Genomic DNA, 6983 nt, shown 5'->3' on the forward strand with positions numbered 1-6983 from the left:
AGAATAAGACAATCATATTAGACAAGGTTTGTACTTCCTTCCCACTGGAACATGCTCTGATGGAAAGTTGATGAGTTAGGTAAGCAGTAGCACAGTAAGATGGGTTTTCATGACAAGTACTGGAGTCACATGGACCTGGATTTGATTCCTGATTGCTTGAGGAGTAATCTTGGGTAAATTGCTTAACCTCCTTGAATCCTGAATCTCTCTCTTTTAGTTTTTCTTAAAATGGAGGGAGAGTATAAGAAAGACCTATCTTGCGAGGTGATTGTACAGCTGAATAACAGAAGGTTAATTTCCTCAGTGGGCGTGTGCAGAGTACCTACTATAAGTGGCTTGTCCCAAGTCACAGTATCTACCAGAGGCAGAGTGAGTACTTGAACCCATGTGTTCAGACTTCAGTGCATTAAGCTTCACATTATATTTAAGGCAGTTAGATGATATTAAGGATGTCAGAGATGACAAAAATAAGAGTGTTCAGACTTGCTGAGGAAATTTTTGCTCACGTTCTCAGTTCAGCCTGCCATTTACCTGCCCCACTTCAAGCCCCTGTGTTCTTGCTTTATTCCCCTTTCTAGTCTCCCCATCTCCAGTGTCTTCCTTGTAATGTGTACTCCACCCTATAGCCTGAGTGATCTTCCTAGAATGAGTCTGGTAGGTCACTCCAATGCATATGTACCTTCCAGGACTCCCTGTCAGCTAAGAATAAAGCCCAAGATCTTTGTTGAGGTGTCTCAGGCAGGGTCTAACTGGGACACTTGAGTATTAAGTACAGAGGATCTTGAATGGAGGGAATTAGTTATGGAGGTCATTGCATTGCTGAGAAGGCAGGCAAGGGACAGAGGCAACCCAGACATTGGTGATGGGGAGCACTGGTGCCAGCCCTAGGCCAGAGGGCTAAAGGGAGGAAGAGGCAATATTATTGGATCTCAGGGACTAATGTAACCTGAAAGATGAAACCATGATGGGAAGGTGAGTCCCATGATAGAGGGAGGCATAGAGGAGACAACAGCCACACCAACCTGCCATTGAAGCAGAGAGGAATGGGGAGAAATACCACAACCTCTCCATCTCCTTACTGCTACCCCACCCACCTTTCCCATTGTTTGAGTCTAGCTGGAAACCAGCTGGTACAGGAGCCTGCAGGGCCAGCCTCCCGAGGAATGAGAGCAAAACAGGAAGGATGAGGACTAGGTCTGAGAACTCTTTAGCTTAGGACCCATACTATGACTTATCAGGCCCATATCCCACATCTCAGGACTCAGCCTCCAAATCTCTCTGCTGTTGGATACCTTTAAACCTGATAAATACTCTTCCCAAAAGTTTCTCCTCCTGACTACCAAGATACGTAGCAAGCTTCTCAACTTTCAAGATGGGGTTTTTTATTTTTATTTTATTTTATTTTTTCTTTTTTTTAATAATAAATTTATTTTTTATTGGTGTTCAATTTTCCAACATACAGAATAACACCCCGTGCTCATCCCGTCAAGTGCTGGGTGGGGGGTATTTTTTTTTTTTTAAGATTTTATTTATTTATTCATGAGAGACTCAGAGAGGCAGAGACATAGGCAGAGGGAAAAGCAGGCCCCCTGTAGGGAGCCTGATGTGGGACTGGATCCCAGGACCCCAGGATCATGATCTGAGCAGAAGGCAGATGCTTAACAACTGAGCCACCCAGGTGCCCCTCAAGGTTGGGTTTTTTAAACATCAGTTCCTCTTCAAAGACTTCCTTGAACATCAGGAAAGCAGCCAGTCAGCCTCACTGAGTGGACTCGTCATGATGCACTACAATCTGTTTTCATTCACATCTGCATCTTATATTTGAAGTGAAAGACTCTATCTTCGTTATCTTGAATCCCCAGTACTGAGCATAGGAACTGGTACATAGTAGATCCTCAACAAATGTTTATGGAGGACGAACGAATGGTGACCGACTTCTCTGATCCAGAGTCAAGGTAATTGGACCCATAATAGATGAATTATTTGTCTAAATCCAATAATCACTGGTATTAGTCAACTAGGACAGCCATAAGAAAATATCAGACTGGGTAGCTTAGACAACAAAAATTAATCTCTCACAGTTCTGGAAGTTGGAAGTCTCAGATCAAGGTGCTGGCAGATTGGTTTTCTCCTGAAGACTCTCTTCTTGGCTTGCAGGTGGCTGCCTTCTTGCCATGTCCTAACATGGTCTTTTCTCTTGCGTGTACCTCCCTGGTGTCACTTCTTGTAAGGACATCTGTCATATTGGAAGGGCCTCATTCTTAATGACCTCATATAACCTTAATTACCTTGAAAGAATCTCTCTCTACCTGCAGTCACTTTGGGAGTTTGGGTTTCAATATACGAGTTTTGAGGCAACACAATTCTGCCCATAATACCACCCCTCTAAGATATCTTAAAAGAGACCCAGATGAATCTTGTTAGGAGTCTATTCTCCAAATGGTAGATCTTTGCTTTGAGGGTGTCCCCCAGGCCCAAATGTCGGGATCTTCCTTTGGCTTCCCACTGTCTACTTGCTGGTTGGTCAGAAGACCAAGCCTGCCAGGTCACCGCCATGCTCTGGGATCCACAGAGGAAAAGTGAGCCTCCCCACACTGTTCAGAATTCTACTGTCTGGCTATTCATTATTTCTTCAGACTTTAATAATGATCTCAGTTTGAGATGGGAAAGAATAATGAACCATTCATTCACATTCAAGACACTAATTAAAAAGGCACAGTTTTGTTTTTATGAGTTGTGCTGATGACTTAATTATAGCAAGACCTTGTAAAAAAAAGTCTCATTTTGAGGTTTAAAAACAACTGTAAAAGCACATAGTGGCTGCCTTGGGCTTGTGGGAGGATAAGGAAGAAGCAGGTAGAAAAAAGAGTAGGAGGTGGGCGTTTGGCTTCTAGTTCCATCTCTCCTCGTAATTGGCAGAGTGACCCCCAGCAAACCACTTCACCTTTCTGGTCCTGTTTCTTCCTAAGGAAATATGAATGAAGTCTGTCAGACGGTGGGAGATGATCTTGACCCTCCACAGAGGCATCATTGAAGGATCATAAGCTATGTCAAGTTACTGACTGTTGAGGCTGGTCCTCCTTTTGTTTGGGGTAGACCATGAATGATAACACTATGGCTATGGTTAATAATCTGAATGGCTGTCACTTGGAAACTGGAGAGAATATTATTGGATGATAAGCCTGGATCAAAGTAAATGGGAGCAAGTTAAAGAGGAAAGAGATTGGCATATACTGGACACCTTCCTTAAACAAGACCTCTCTAATGGTCTTACTCAACCTTCTCCACTGGGGTAAGCATTATTTCCCCTGTTTTGTAGATGAGGACTCTCAGGCTGTGAGGGTTGAGGCAGCTTACCTAACGGCGTACACCTGGTAACAGAAAAGTTGAAGTTAGAACCTAAGGCAGAGGGATCCTACAGCAAGTGTTCTCTCCACCACAGCATATTATTAAATGTGACTCAGGTGAATTAGTGGATAAAAGAATTTTCTAATAATTCCATCCAAGAACAAAATGGAAAGCTCACATAATAGTATGTTCCAAACCCTTAGGTGCATTGAATCAAACATCTAGCACCTCATGGTCAAGTGTGCTAGAAGGATTCGTGCCTCAGCATGTGGTGTGGCGGATACTGGCAAGATATTGAATTAGTGTGCTCTCTTTACTTACCAGACACTCACCGAGACCACTTTTGTCTCTTACAGTTAGGTGAAATGTAGGACTGAATTCTGGCCAATGAACGTTGGTGGAATTCCAGCTCCAGGCCTGGACTGTGAAGTCTACACAAAGCTCCTCACTCTTTCTTTTTTCTGCATGATTCCATTGGGAGATTTTTGGGGCATGAAGTATGGTTGAGTCTAGATGAAAGGGGTCTAGATTCTCTCCACACCCCTTAACCTGTGTAAGAGTGTGCAACCAGCAAAAGAATGAAACCTTATCCTGTTAAATCACTATGATGTGGAGTTGTTGATAATGGATGTTAGACTATCTTGTCTGGTACAGATGACCTCTAGTGTCCCTTTACCCTTGGCTGTTCTAGGATTCAGGGAAATTAATTATAATCTAGGGAAGCCCTAGGCAATGTAAGTAAATGGTTGGAGAAACACTGGGAAGCAAGGTAGGTAACACTTTCTTTTCTCTTTCCACGCCTCGGGCAGATTATTTGTACCATCCACCACACTTCAGTGAAAAATTTCTTTGTAAACATTTATTCATTTATTAATTCACTAATTTAATTAACAAACATTTGTTGTGTGGAAAGTTCAGGAACTCTGTGCTCTGGAGACTCGAAATACAAAGATAAATGAGGCAGTCATTACTCCCAAGGAGCTGGCATGACCATAGGCTTTGAAGGGACCCCAGATGAAATTCTGTTTAACTGCTTTCCTCTCTCAACATGTGCCCCTGAGCAATCTTATCAGTAAAAGACTTTGTTTACAAATTGCACCCCAGTGACTGTCAGGTTTCCATTTTTATCCTTGAACTCAGCAGGTACAAAGGCAGAAAGATTGGGAATTGGAACAAATGTATCAACATTTAAATTATAGAAATATCAAATGTTTGTGCTTATATAGAAACTCTTTCATTTTCAAAATAAAACTGGGAAAAAGAAGAGAGTATGACAACAGTCATAATCAGCATGGGATCCAGAAGAAGGATGCTGTGAATCAGGAGATGATGCTTAGGAGAGAGATGAAGACAGCAGTTGGACCAGTGAAGAGAATTTGGGATTTTAAGTGCTTTCATAGGGAAGACTCGAGTTTCCACTTATCCTAAGACACTTATCCTAAGTGTCTAAGAACAGGGCCTATTACATGTCCATAATGAATTATTTGAATGAATACACACATGTATATATATCATATATACGTGAAAAACATACATGTCATACTTACATGATTAACAAAATTATAATAAGGTAATAAACATATATTAAATGAATTCATTATTCCAGGTTACTGTTTCAAGCATGTTTGTCTTGGATCTGCCATATTGAGGCTCCTTTACCACTAGCAACCCAGGCCATATCCTGATTCTATTTTTATTTTTTTATTTTTATTTTTTCTGATTCTACTTTTTTTTAAAATTTTTTATTTATTTATGATAGTCACACAGAGAGAGAGAGAGAGAGGCAGAGACAAAGGCAGAGGGAGAAGCAGGCTCCATGCACCAGGAGCCCGACATGGGATTCGATCCCGGGTCTCCAGGATCGCTCCCTGGGCCAAAGGCAGGCGCCAAACTGCTGCGCCACCCAGGGATCCCCTCTGATTCTACTTTTAAAAATGTCAGTGCGATAGAGATCTCATTATATTAGAGGGGCAGAGAACAATAGGAGGATTCTCATGCTCTTTTTTTGCTAATAAACACAGTGTGAAGAAATATTGAGATATTACTGGTGCCATTTCCAGCCTTCACCCTAAAGGTAAGATTCTTCAGAATTTCAAACTTTAATTCCATAGACCCTGCCATCCCTTCTTTGGTGACTGGGGGTATAGATGACAGAAGTGTCTCCTATGGTTAAATCTCTGCCGGCTCAACGAGGGTGCCATCCAAATGGAGTGGGATCTAGGGGACGGTTCCCCTCATAGCTCTGAGGACAGAAATAAGGGACTCTGAGTTACATCTCATCTTGTCTCTACTGTCTCCCTCCCCATGTGCCTGCCTTATCTTACAGAGAAACATTACATTAGCAAGTGAGCATGGCCTCTAAATAAATGTTTAGAACATACAGGTTAAAAGTCAAGACAGTGTGGTACTGGCACAGAAACAGACACATAGATCAATGGAACAGAATAGAGAATCCAAAAGTGGACCCTCAACTTTATGGTCAACTAATATTCGACAAAGCAGGAAAGACTATCGACTGGAAAAAAAGTCTCTTCAATAAATGGTGCTGGGAAAATTGGACATCCACATGCAGAAGAATGTCACTAGACCACTCTCTTTCACCAGACACAAAGATAAACTCAAAATGGATGAAAGATCTAAATGTGAGACAAGATTTCATCAAAATCCTAGAGGAAAACACAGGCAACACCTTTTTTGAACTCAGCCACAGTAACTTCTTGCAAGATACATCCAAGAAGGCAAAAGAAACAAAAGCAAAAATGAACTATTGGGACTTCATCAAGATAACATGCTTCTGCACAGCGAAAAGAAACAGTCAACAAAACTAAAAGACAACCTACAGAATGGGAGAAGATATTTGCAGACGACCTATCAGATAAAGGGCTAGTATCCAAGATCTATAAAGAATTTATTAAACTCAACAGCAAAGAAACAAACAATCCAATCATGAAATGGGCCAAAGATATGAACAGAAATCACACAGAGGAAGACATGGACATGGCCAACAAGCACATGAAGAAATGCTCCGCATCCCTGGCCATCAGGGAAATACAAATCAAAACCACAATGAGATCCCACCTCACACCAGTGAGAATGGGGAAAATTAACAAGGCAGGAAACCACAAATGTTGGAGAGGATGCGGAGAAAGGGGAACCCTCTTGCACTGTTGGTGGGAATGTGACCTGGTGGAGCCACTCTGGAAAACTGTGTGGAGGTTCCTCAAAGAGTTAAAAATAGATCTGCCCTATGACCCAGCAATTGCACTGCTGGGGATTTACCCCAAAGATTCAGATGCAATGAAACCCCGGGACACCTGCACCCCAATGTTTGTAGCAGCAATGTCCACAATAGCCAAACTATGGAAGGAGCCTCGGCATCCATCGACAGACAAATGGATAAAGCTGTGGTCTATGTATACAATGGAATATTACTCAGCCACCAGAAATGACAAATACCCACCATTTGCTTCGACGTGGATAGAACTGGAGGGTATTATGCTGAGTGAAATAAGTCAATCGGAGAAAGAGAAACATTATATGTTCTCATTCATTTGGGGAATATAAATAATAGTGAAAGGGAATAGAAGGGAAGGGAGAAGAAATGGGTAGGAAATATCAGAAAGGGAGACAGAACA

This window comes from Vulpes vulpes, chromosome 13 (assembly GCF_048418805.1).
Source record: "Vulpes vulpes isolate BD-2025 chromosome 13, VulVul3, whole genome shotgun sequence".
Lineage (NCBI taxonomy): Eukaryota > Metazoa > Chordata > Mammalia > Carnivora > Canidae > Vulpes > Vulpes vulpes.